The 13373-nt window shown below is 39.2% G+C and overlaps 1 protein-coding gene across 10 annotated transcripts in view; it reads left to right on the top strand.

Moving 5' to 3' along the window:
• TBL1X (transducin beta like 1 X-linked) overlaps positions 1 to 13373 on the top strand; it is a 204084-nt gene that overhangs the window by 105238 nt on the left and 85473 nt on the right. For 9 of the 10 annotated variants that reach the window (XM_030477273.1, XM_030477272.2, XM_030477281.1 and 6 more), the window contains one exon: positions 4868 to 4975. The exons of the other annotated variant lie outside the window; for it this stretch is intronic. The gene's annotated coding sequence lies outside the window, so the exon portion shown is untranslated. The remainder of the gene's footprint in view (positions 1 to 4867; positions 4976 to 13373) is intronic. 10 annotated transcript variants of the gene reach the window in all.

Here is a 13373-nt window from a genome sequence, read left to right as displayed (position 1 = left end):
TATACGGCCTCAACACACACTCACTCTCTCACTGTATATGTGCGTATATATGTCACTATGTGCTAGCACCACCAGCTCAGCATGCGCAGTGCTCAGCACCATCCAGTGCTTTAGTAACAAAGCTAGAGAATTGTTTTGGATCATAATATACGACTAGGAAGGGATGACTGCATCACCTGATCTCTCTTTCTCCATATTGCAAACTTTGTCTATCTGTATATGACTACTGGATATCTTGTATTTTCACAAAAATTCCTCTCCTAGAAAGTCCCACTAAACCTTGATACCAACAAATGGAGAATCTGTGCATTCTCCTTTTGATAGCTACACTAATATCACAAGTGATGAAAAGCATGTGCTTTATTTCTCATCTGAATTTGATGTTGGCTTCCAGATGTTCATTTATTTTGTGTATACCCTTCTTTCCTAGATTAACATGCTAGTTGGTACTTAGACTTTTCTCCCAATGAAAATACATAGGTGCTATAATTGGGTCATCTGGAGTTTTTTTTAATAAACTACACATGTTGAATTCTCATTCATATTGAGAATTTTCTCATTTCTCATCTCATTTTCTCATACTGAAGAAAATACTTCATATTAAAGTATTTTCTACAGTACTCTAAACACTTTTGCAGCTGTATTCTGTGATCTCTGTATGGTTTTGGGTTTTTTTCCAGTCTCCTTCTAAATTGTGGAAACCTTCATCCTATTGTAGGTAGACATAGTTTATAATGATAATATCATAGAATCATAGAATAGTTAGGGTTGGAAAGGACCTTAAGATCATCTAGTTCCAACCCCCCTGCCATGAGCAGGGACACCTCACACTAAACCATGTCACCCAAGACTCCATCCAACCTGGCCTTGAACACCGCCAGGGATGGAGCATTCACAACTTCCTTGGGCAACCCATTCCAGTGCTTCACCACCCTCACTGTAAAGAACTTCTTCCTTATATCTAATCTAAATTTCCCCTGTTTAAGTTTGAACCCATTACCCCTTGTCCTACCGCTACAGTCCCTAAGGAAGAGTCCCTCCCCAGCATCCTTGTAGGCCCCCTTCAGATACTGGAAGGCTGCTATGAGGTCTCCACGCAGCCTTCTCTTCTCCAGGCTGAACAGCCCCAACTCTCTCATCCTGTCTTCATACAGGAGGTGCTCCAACCCCCTTATCAACCTCGTGGCCCTCCTCTGGACTCGCTCCAACAGCATCATGTCCTTTTTATGTTGAGGACACCAGAACTGCACACAGTACTCCAAGTGGGGTCTCACGAGAGCAGAGTAGAGGGGCAGGATCACCTCCTTTGACCTGCTGGTCATGCTTCTTTTGATGCAGCCCAGGATACGGTTGGCTTTCTGGGCTGCAAGCGCACACTGAAGCCAGCTCATGTTGAGCTTCTCATCAACCAACACCCCCAAGTCCTTCTCCACAGGGCTACTCTGAATCTCTTCTCCACCCAACCTGTAGCAGTGCCTGGGATTGCCCTGACCCAGGTGTAGGACTTTACCCTTGGCTTGGTTAAACTTCATAAGGTTGGCATCAGCCCACCTCACAAGCGTGTCAAGGTCCCTCTGGATGGCATCCCTTCCCTCCAGCGTATCAACCGAACCACACAGCTTGGTGTCGTCGGCAAACTTGCTGAGGGCACACTCAATCCCACTGTCCATGTCACCAACAAAGATGTTGAACAGGACCGGTCCCAACACCGACCCCTGAGGGACACCACTCGTTACCGATCTCCAACTGGACATCGAGCCATTTAGCACAACTCTTTGTGTGCGGCCATCGAGCCAGTTCTTTATCCACTGAGTGGTCCATCTATCAAATTGATGTCTCTCCAATTTAGAGACAAGGATGTCGTGCGGGACAGTGTCGAACGCTTTGCACAAGTCCGGGTAGATATCAACTACTCTGCCCCTGTCCATCAGGTCTGTAGCCCCATCATAGAAGGCCACCAAATTGGTCAGGCAGGATTTCCCCTTAGTGAAGCCATGTTGGCTGTCACCAACCACCTCGTTGTTTTTCATGTGCCTTAGCATGCTTTCCAGGAGAATCTGCTCCAAGATTTTGCCAGGCACAGAGGTGAGACTGACTGGTCTGCAGTTCCCCGGGTCTTCCATTTTCCCCTTCTTGAAAATTGGGGTTATATTTCCCTTTTTCCAGTCGTCGTGAACTTCAGCTGACTGCCATGACTTTTCAAATATGAGGGACAGTGGTTTAGCAACTTCATTCGCCAGCTCCTTCAGGACCCGTGGATGGATTTTATCAGGTCCCAAATATTACCAATGAAAGTTTAAAAATGAAAGTTTAAAAAGCATTTTCTGTCTTTGTATACTGTTTATTTCAAAGCTTATATTAACACTGATTTGTGCATGAAATTTAGATTTTAAGAAACTTATTGTTGAATAAAGCCTTATGGATAGGAGCATATAGGGGGGGCCTACAAGGATGCTGGGGAGGGAGTCTTCATTAGGGACTGTAGTGGTAGGACAAGGGCTAATGGCTTCAAACTTAAACAGGGGAAGTTTAGGTTAGATATAAGGAAGAAGTTCTTTACAGTGAGGGTGGTGAAGCACTGGAATGGGTTGCCCAAGGAAGTTGTGACTGCTCCATCCCTGGCGGTGTTCAAGGCCAGGTTGGATGGAGTCTTGGGTGACATGGTTTAGTGGGAGGTGTCCCTGCCCATGACGGGGAGGTTAGAACTAGATGATCTTAAGGTCCTTTCCAACCCTATTCTTTGGTTGTGATGGTTCTATGATTCTATGATCTGCTAGCACAATAAATTATTACAACCATCCACACGTATAGTCTCACCCAATCGTAAGGGAAATCTATGCAACTTTTAAGTGTCACTGACACTTATGGGTAATAAAATAATAATCATATCTTTTAATCTCTAATTTGTCTCTTTCCCCTTGCTTCATTCTTGAAAATAATTTATTCACTTGGCTCTAGTCTTCACACAGAAACAGTTTTCCGGTAGAAACACTTGTCTGGAGAGACAGTATGAATGTTTTTACCAAAAAGTTGTCTGGCAAGGTAACCAAAGCCAATCCTATTACAGGATTCGATGAGCTCTACCAGCCTGTGTTCCCAGTGCTGCCTGTACTGATACCTTCTCCCTGCTCTGTAGCACATAGAACGATGAATGACCTTTAAGTCATCCCGTCACCAATAAAAGCTGCCAGTGAGCCAGTATATAAGATTTGTAAACAGAACAAATGAAAACATGGCTCGACCAGTTTAAGAGTATAATTATGACAGAAAGAATTAATACTATTTCTTCAATAACAGTGCTTCCATCTACAGTGCTACAATATGAGTATCTGGTATTCTACAGTGTCCTTTAAAACCCATGAGTCTTACCAAAGCCTTCAGCACAGATGAGCCAGTTATTTTCCTCCTATTTGTCATCAGAGCAGCACCAGTATATGTTAGCTACTGTTGCATAGCATAATGTCAGTGTGTTCAATAGAGATAATTTTAACATAATAATACTCTCAACAGTTTTCCCATAAGACGTGGAGAAGTTGTAAAAGAAAAATCCTCTAATTATTGTTTGGATTTTCAGATTTTACATTTTACGCAGTTACACTTCTTGGGGATGTTGTATTTTGCATAAACATAACATGCTCCACAGAATGATGAAATGGGAGACAATTCAAAAATAAGATGGAAAGATGACAATGGCCATCTCAGAATGCCATCTGAGAATGAGATGATAGGCAATTATATAGGCAGGTAGGTGGAGGTTCATAGCATTTAGCATAGAAACTCAGAAAAATTACAGACTTCTAGCCGATGAATTGTTAATACATTGTTTTGCTTAAATAGTCATTTCTTGTCATCTCCAATTAGAATCAGTATAACTCTTTCTCAGGTGAGCAGTTATGTTTGGTTAAATGGTGTACTTGTCTCACAGTGATGTAAATGAGAACATGTTGTAGTACTGCAGACAGAATTAGAACTGGTTTTTATTAAAAGTTCTCCTGATGATGTGTTTAAATATGTTATTTATTAAATAGATTATATTGCAAAATGTTCCTTAATGTATAGGTTTTAAAGCTGTTAAACGTCTGTGTGGAAGAATGTAATTAATTTAAAAACTCTTCAATGAATACCTCATTTCACTAACAGCATTTAATTCTTAGATTATATAAATAAAAACTGAGCATAAGACTTAAGGTTTGAAATGCAGGAGCATGAAACTACTCAAGATACATGGCAGTCAAATGGTAGAGGAAATACAAAATAAGACTTTATTCATCATGCTCGATGGCAGGCATGGAGAAGTCTGCAAATAGGTTTATTACTGCAGAAGAATGCTAGGCTGTCTTTCATGTCTGATTTTCATAAATGCTTTCCTTTAGACTTTCCCCCCCAAACATATAGGAAGGTAATTTCTTTGGCCTACTTACTTCCTTTTGCACAGAAGTGATGCTCAATCACTTCCCACTGGAAGCTTTCTCAGGGAGCACTTTGTGTGTCCCCCTGCTGTTCTGAGGCAACACGCTGGCATTTCAGTTCCGTGCTCAGCAGTGGTTCTGGATGAATTGCTTGCTGATGTTATGCTTGACCAAAGAGGCTGAAAATTGTTGAACCAAGCTCAGGGTGTATTAGGATTCTTCCAGGTTCCTGAAAAAGTGCAAGGCTTTGCAAAGCACTCAAATGCTGTGAGTCACTGGGGCTTGCCCTCGCCTCTAATTCCTTCTGTGATGGGTTTGGTTTTTTTTTCCGTTACAGTTCTGCCAAAGCTCCTAACTTGGGAGCTTGTACCTTGGTGAACGCCAAAAGCAAAAAGATGTTCATGTTTTGATGAGGTGATGAAAACAGGCTTGATGGGTAACTCTGTCTGTCGTTGCAGCCCCCTCAGCTGTCAGATGCGGTGATCTCCATGGTAACTCAAACCCCCAGACTCTTGACAGCAGCCTGCGAGGAGCAGCATTCAGCAGCTCAAGGGTCTCACGACCAGGTAAGCCAAAAGTAATTGCCAAACAAGAGCTTACCTCAGGTACGCAGTTTCCTGTCCCAACTGCCTGTCAGGTTTTTCTCTGGTGAGCAGTTACCTCCTTTGCACACATGCGATGATGTACTTCTAACTATGCTGTCATTTAAGGCAACAACAGTCCAGCTCTCTCAAATAGAGATGTTTAACAAAAAGTCTGCATTTATTCAGAGTTGGCTTTTAAGCTACAGATTGAAGAACCACAAAGTAGCAAAGCAAAGAAGTACTGTATGATTCTTCAAGTGGCTTAGAATTGCTATGGTAGGAAATAACCCCAGAACACATCAGTGGTAAGATCTGTCTTACCACTGTACCTACACCACAGTCACTACCACCCAGTCCTACCATTAGGCCTGAGCTCTCTTATCTTACTGGAATGGACAAGAGACTGTTTCCGTGTTCATGTAACATTCATTGGTACTCTGCAGCCTTTTCAAATAGCTGTGTTCTTTTTACACAACTTTCTAAATCCCTCGCTGTGCTAATAACAGCATGTGGGGCATTCTGTTTAACATCTTAAGGAGGTACAGAATTCTTCCCCTTTTTTTGAGAATTATGGAGAAAACAAGAAAAAACAAGATCTTTGCAATCTTGGGAAAGCAATGTGGGGGCTATACAATGTTCACTAATGCTGTGAACAAAAGTAGTATCTCTGGTCTTACACACTTGCATGTGTGGGTTTTATTACTCCTTTTTCTTATAAAGGTTTCACTGGCATTTGTATTGAATAATTTCTGTACCATGCATTTATTTTGTAAGTCCTTGGTTTCCATGCACCATTTTTTTTTGTTTTTTTCTCCTTCCTTTTTTTCTCCTTCTCTCTTCTTTCTTCATAAGTCTGCTTGGCTGTAATGCAGGGTCTCTGCCTTACAAAACAATCCATATTATTCTGAAAAACCACTCTGCTACCTTTATTAACTAATCTGACACTTCTTGTGCCATAACTGCTATCAACAATATTTACTTTTGTATCATTGTTTGTACTCTTAGATAATGTTGAGCTAGTATGGGATGATTTTATTGGAGTAATGTAGAGCACTTCTTCAATTATTATTTCCAGTTAATAGCTGCTGTTCTTATCTATATCTTAATCACATTTGATGATACTGATAATAATTTCTCACTGGGAATGTTGTGGGGCTGTATGCGTGTTTCATTTATGGAGTAACTTCTATTGACCACAGTTTGAAATCAACTTTATCAGATGATTAAATCAAACTTTCAGTTTTACTGACCAAATTTCTGTAAAATCTTGTTGATTGTTGACTGGCATCAGTTTTATTCATGTCATTTCCCAGTGAATTTATCAGTTTGCTGGTGATTTTCCCTGAGATTAATAACGGCTTAGAGCTCTATAATTACTGAGATCATGCCGCTTACCATCTTCAAATATTGGCAGAAAATGCTAGCAGTCTTACTAAATTTCTCTGGTGTTTAAAAATGTATTGAAAATTAGCATCATTGAAATGATACTCTTGCAAACACTTTTAGGATAGTAAGGCACAAATTATCTGGGTGTGCTAATTTAAAGTTGTCTTTTAACATTCATTTTGGTTACTAATGGCCTCCTTATCCGTAAAAATGCTTTTTTTCTACTTACAGAGACGAAAATATATGTTGGTTGGTTGTTTTTTTTTTTTTTTTGCTTAGCGTGTTTGTATTCCTTTAAAATGTGAATCAGAAGTTGTAGGGCCTCTGCTTTCTTGTCTGTTTCATTTAGCCCAAAGTTTCCTACTTGAATTAATTTCTAGCAGAGGTTTGTTTTGGTTAGGTTTTGGTCTTTTTTTAACATGAAATGTATGTTCCAGTCTTTGCCCTTAACCCAGAATCAGAGTGTGTTTTGTTTGGTTTGGTTTGGTTTTTGCCCCTGGTTGCCTTTTTTGGACTATTTAATGGTGGCAGTGGGGTGAGCAGAGTCCTTCCACATGTTCATCTCCGTACTTTCTCCCAAATGAAGAATTTTCGTCTGGTTTACTGGGCCAATGAACTTCCATGCTAGCTAAACTTTACATATTGAATGCACAGGCCCAAAGTACAATTATCCTTTTGGTGTTTGAAAAAGTATTCTAGGAATAAAATTATTATCCTTCTTGCCATGGATGTGAGTTGCTGTTCCAAAGGCCAGAACCTCTCAACTTTTTCACCAGATACATAGCCAATAATTGATTATCAGTCTTTTTATTTTCTGTCAGTCTGAAGATCAGGCAGATCTCCAGGATCTCTTTTATATTTTCCTTCTGAAACACGCAGCTGATCTTAAGATTGCCAGAGATTTTGTAACAGGGAGTGATGGTATATGCTTTAGCACTTTTCCATCTCACAGTAACACTGGGACTTTCCTCCCCAGGAGAGCGAATGTCTCTAACCGGTCTAGGGCAAAGGGAGAGGTCAGGTAGAAAATGTTAATCTGTGCCTGTAGAAAATGTACGGGTTTCAAAGAAAAGCCCTAGGAAAATTTCATGTAACTTCCTGGCGTTAAATGGTATAGAAGCTCCTTATTGGATTTTGGAGAGTTGTTAGAAGCAGCAGTGCAAATCTGCTCAGGCGGTTCTCTAGCAATTGCTTATATGAACCAGTCAGAGGAAACCCAAAAGCAGAGAAAAACATTAGGATTTTGCAAAGTATTAATCATTTTTAGCAGATCTCCCCTTGTGTCTGGGAATGGACCCCAGAAATTTCTTCAGTCCTGTGTTTTACTAGCTTAGTTGCCCAAGCTTGGGCAACGGTTTTTACGTTATGAGTATCAGACCACTTTAGTAATTTCTACTAAGTAGGCACCAAAATTATTTCCCCAAGATAGTAGCGGCTTTTGAAAATCATGGCCAAAGTCACTTTTGAGACTAGTAAAAATACGTTTTAACAAAACATGGTCATGTAGGTTTTTGTCCCATGCATTCTCACTGTTATCATTGCTTATTATTGATATGATAGGGGTGACAAGAGGCTGACTCTATTAGCATCATGTGTGATATGTTGTATGAAGGCATAGGGAGTTATAGTACCTTGACTAGAAAACCTTACAGTGTAAAAAGCAAGATGAAAGAGAGATGAGGCAAAATTAGATATGGAAACATGAAGAGTTGAGCAGAGTTCAATTAGAAGCAGTAGGAGTATGTATGTGATACCTAGGAAGAAACTGATCACTCTTTACTAGATTGATGTTTATTGTGTGAATTAGTTACTTTGAATATAAGAATGAAATGGATAGGGTGTAAAAGGTTTCAAACATATCAGCTCATCTGCTGAACAGGTTTCTGTTGTTCAAGGAGTTTGGAATAGGTGCAGTTTGGGAATGCCACAAAGGAAATGTGATAATGCAAGTTGTGACTAGTTTGGTAGAAGTGCACAGGCACAGATTAACATAAGAAAATGTTCAATATTCTTTTTAAAAAATATTTCCAGAACAGTATTTTTTTCAGAAGCATTCATTTGGTATGATTGGAAAGAACGTTTCCAGGTCAGCATTAAGATGGTTGATTTTGATGAAATATCTGTCTTCATTTTACATAAGAAGAAAGTTGCATTTTATACAGGGAAAGTTAAAAAAAACCCTATCGTCAAAAAGTTGGCTTGCAAGTGCATGAGTTCAGAAAGTATTATAATACATCCATGCATACTTGGTCCTTAACAACTTTTATAATTTTTTTACAATTAGTGTTTTTTAGCAGTTTAATTTCATTTATTTAGAACTTTATCAGTGGTATTGCACAGGCAGAGAGAGAAGCTTTCTGTATGGTAATGACATATGCTGTTGGCACTGGATCCCACCAAATCACTTTGTCGGTCAGTTAGATTTATGAACTAGAAAATCAAACTACTTTTGAACAATATCCTTTACAATATAATTCTTGGTTTTAGTTAATAAACTCTATTGATTTTGATTTCTAAAATTGTTTCTCAAGTATTGTCATCAAATGATAGGGCACTTATGGGCCTACACATGAACTATTCCCTTTGACTACTCAGCATTTGTTATTCATAGTGTGCAGTTATTCTTAACAGTCACATGGCATTGTGGCTGTTCACTAAAAATAGTGAACTGTTGTCATAATATTTTTTAAAATAGGTGTATTTTAAAATAACATAAAAACAAACATTCTTTAAATTTGTAGCTATTTCAAGGCTAAAGTAGAGTTTTATTTATATATTCCCTGATGCTTCTCTTGCTACTTGGTGAATCATAGTTATTTGAACTCTCTTATTCATGAAATAGCACTTAATCAGCATTTTGTGATCTTGGAGCAAAATCAGAAGAAAGTACATCTAGCTAGAACATGAACCTGTCTGTTAGGTAGCAATTTTTATGCTTTTATGTTGTTCTGGAGGGACGAGAAACTACTGTTCCAGTCATGGCCAACTTGGAGATACTCACTTTGGGCCTTCCTTTTACACAGTAGCGGTTTAAACTACTGCTAGTGGAATAAGATTGTTGCTGGGTTGTTGGTTTGGGGTTTTTTTTCTTTTTTTTTTTTTAAATCTTTTCTCTGTAACACACTTAAGGTTCCAAGGTAGGTTTTCAGTGATAGTGAAGAGAGGCTTGAGGATGCTAGCATTCCAAAACTACAATGGTAAAATGCATTGGAAACTCAGGTATGCCCTTGTACAGGTACTGTACAAACACTGTGTGTGTAGCACATTCCGGAAACATAGTGTCTTCTGCAAACTACCTGTAACAAGGGTCTGTGAATGTGCAATGAATGTTGCTTCCCAAACAGAATTAGGACAGTTTTCCTCTGAAGAAGAATAAGATTTTCTCCTTATCAAAGGTTGGTTCACTTGACGCTTTTGTTTTAAACTGCATTCTTTTATCACATTATGCTGTAGAAATGGAATTACTAGAGGCAGTCTAGTTAAACATACTCCTAAATATTGGAACGTCTCATGCATTCGTCCCACACAGAAACAGAACAGATAATATAGCTGTTCTTTCAATAAGTTGTTTCTGTATATACTAAGCGTCTGAGATGTATAGGATCTGTATTGTTGTTTATGTAGTTGTATGAGCTGTTCCTATATGAACTGCTTTGATTTAATGGAACATGAATATAATTTAAGGCTAATCATGCTATTATATAGACAGTACATGCTAAAGATTTGTGCCCAATATACAGTTTATTATCAGTTAATTTTAGAACACTCCCCATCTTCAGGCAGCCTGTGAGCATTTTCACATGATATGTTACTGTCTAATATTCACTCTGAATGCTGTAAGTGAAAGAAATTCAATTATTATATTTTCTCAAAAGTTTACTTATGTATACTAGTGAGAGTTACAATGTAGTTCTTTGGTGTGAACTGGTGAGATTTCAGGTATAATTAATCAAAATGAAATTACAAGCAGGTCATCGCTTATACTACATTTTTACTTATATAATAAGGTCACAGGTTCACACTTGGCTTTGTAATGGAGCATGTTGGCCCAAGCTTTTGTTTCATAAATGTGATTACACTGACTTAGTAAAGTCGTAATGGTATAGTTGGAGAGTGAACGATCACCACAGAAAAAGCTGTGGTGATTTAAGCTATTACAGAGCCTGCTCCTGAACAAAAAAGCAGCACACTTTAGTGTCCCTGATTGTTTGCTCAAAGTCCATTTCCAGCCAGCTCTTGCTGAAGTCTCTTGAAACATATGGGGATGTTCTAGCTTTAAAGAATGCAAGGAGAGATCAGACAGACTTTTGCTCTGTTCAGCAGAGGGACAGTAAACTCTGGTTCAGCTGTGAGGGACAGTAAACTCAGTTAAAGAGCAAAGGCAAACAGCTGCAGCGCACCCAGTTTTACATGGGTTCAACCATTTGTGCAATATGTCTCAAAATAGCCTTTATATTGACTTGAGCAAAGCCCATTCCCTTCGGATAATCCATATTGCCTTCAGACCTTCACACGTGAGATGACTTCCCAGGGTTGTATAGCGCTCTATCTTCTAATAAGTGGTTCAGGAGATTGGGTTAATATGGCTGTTACCTACTCAGAAAATTCATGAGGAACAGGAAGGACACCCTTCCAAATAATGCAAGTAATAAAACAAGGTGGGTTTGTAGTTTTTGTTATATGTGAGATGGATAACTTTTTTTTTTTTATTTGGTTACTCTGTGAGGTACAACATAAATTAGCAAGCATCCCAAATATCTGTAATATGAATTGTTTTTATTGTCTACTTAAATCAGCTTAAATAAGCTTAGTTCAACCGATGCATGCACAAATTAATTTCTCTTTTATCTAGCCTGCTTCCAGTTCTAATAAACAGAATAATCAATCATAGGAGCCTTCTTCTGTAGCACAATTGTATGTATCTGATAAAGGAAATGTAAAATAATTTCTCTCTAGTCCCTACTTAGTTCCGCTCCCCCATAATCAAGGTCTCTGGATATAATCATTCATCTTAGTAATTTATATGTTCCTTGATAGAAAATAGAGAAATAAAAAATTTGGTTTTAGTTTGTATATTTACAAGATGATTACATTCAGCATTGTAAAACTGATTTTAAAAGCATATGATATTTTTGATTCTCCACAACATAGGAAAGATGGCAGCCTGACTTGGAGAGTTCTTCATAAACAAAAAGACAATGATGCCATGTTTTGAAGAGTTTGTGCTGTAGTAATCTATACTCATCCTTATGAGTAATATAGCTGGTTTGAGGCCACTGGCGCCTTTCTTACTGATTCTAGTGAGTCCAAGACTCTGGCTAGGCATTTTCTCTCTTCACTGACATGTGAAGTGCCAAGCAGAACCTGAGGTTAGCTTCATGGAAGATACCAGGTGAAAAGAAAAAAAACCAACAAAACAATGCCTCCCTCCACCCCCCAAAAAAACCAAACCAAAACAAAAAACCCCAACAATTAAAGCTTCCCTTTAGGTTACTGCTTGAAAGGCTCCTTAACAGATTAGCTACGTCACATGCTTTATTCCCACACAGAGTTGGAACTGACCTGCAAACGAAATAGTAGTATGCTGAACTATATATTTACACTCTATATTAATTGTCTATGATGTTTTAGTTTTATGTATATAACTATATATAGTTAATAACTTTTGTCTAGATAATGCAATAATAACTGTCTAGATAATAAGTAATTATAACAACTATTAACCCCTTTAATAACTTTTGTCTAGATAGGTAATTATGAAAAATGTATAATATCTGAAAGATCAGCTGGCAATTTGGTTACAGTAGTATTTTACAGCCATTTAGTGTACTTTTGCCTTTACCAGCCCATCTTCCTTTTGTGATTGCAAAAGGCATTAAGGCAAACTTGCATCCTAGCAGGTGTTCAGAATATGTCTCATAAAATATAGTTGACAAGATTAGAAAAACAGCCATCTGTCTTAAGAAGTATTCCTACCATACTAGTTAATGGCAGTTTCTGGACTTCTAGTTCAGAAGTACTCTTCCAGATCAGGGTATAGCAAGGAGTTGCTTCAGAATGGTATGTAAATACATCCCGAGCACTAAAATGCTGCTTCTGGTATTTTAGCTTAAGGATGCTGCTGCTGTTTCTGCTGCGTCTGCTGAGCAATGATATCAAAACAAAATTACTTTGGAGAAATATCAATGCCATTCAAGTGTTGCTGCTGGCTTTTATACAGCAATTGAATCATATAGCCCATATAACTCAAACTAGACTTTAAGCATATTAATCATAGAATCATAGAATAGTTAGGGTTGGAAAGGACCTTAAGATCATCTAGTTCCAACCCCCCTGCCATGGGCAGGGACAAGCCCAAAGCTCTGTGCAACCTGGCCTTGAACACCACCAGGGATGGAGCATTTACGACTTCTTTGGGCAGCCTGTTCCAGTGGCTCACCACCTTCACAGTAAAGAATTTCTTCCTTATATCTAACCTGAACTTCCTCTGTTTAAGTTTGAACCTGTTACCCCCTGTCCTATCAGTACAGTCCCTGATGAAGAGTGTCTCTCCAGCATCCTTGTAGGCCCCCTTCAGATACTGGAAGGCTGCTATGAGGTCTCCACGGAGCCTTCTCTTCTCCAGGCTGAACAGCCCCAACTTCCCCAGCCTGTCTTCATATGGGAGGTGCTCCAGCCCCCTTATCATCCTCGCAGCCCTCCTCTGGACTTGCTCCAACAGCTCCATGTCCTTTTTATGTTGAGGACACCAGAACTGTACACAGTACTCCAAGTAGGGTCTCACGAGAGCAGAGTAGAGGGGCAGGATCACCTCCTTTGACCTGCTGGTCACACTTCTTTTGATGCAGCCCAGGGTATGGTTGGTTTCTGGGCTGCAAGCGCACACTGCTGGCTCATGTTAAGCTTCTCATCAACCAACACCCCCAAGTCCTTCTCCACAGGGCTACTCTGAATCTCTTCTCCACCCAACCTGTAGTAGTGCCTGGGATTGCCC

This window comes from Strigops habroptila, chromosome 2 (assembly GCF_004027225.2).
Source record: "Strigops habroptila isolate Jane chromosome 2, bStrHab1.2.pri, whole genome shotgun sequence".
Classification (NCBI taxonomy): Eukaryota; Metazoa; Chordata; class Aves; order Psittaciformes; family Psittacidae; genus Strigops; species Strigops habroptila.
The sequence above is the reverse complement of the archived record's forward strand: the minus strand, read 5'-3'. Positions and strand labels throughout refer to the sequence as shown.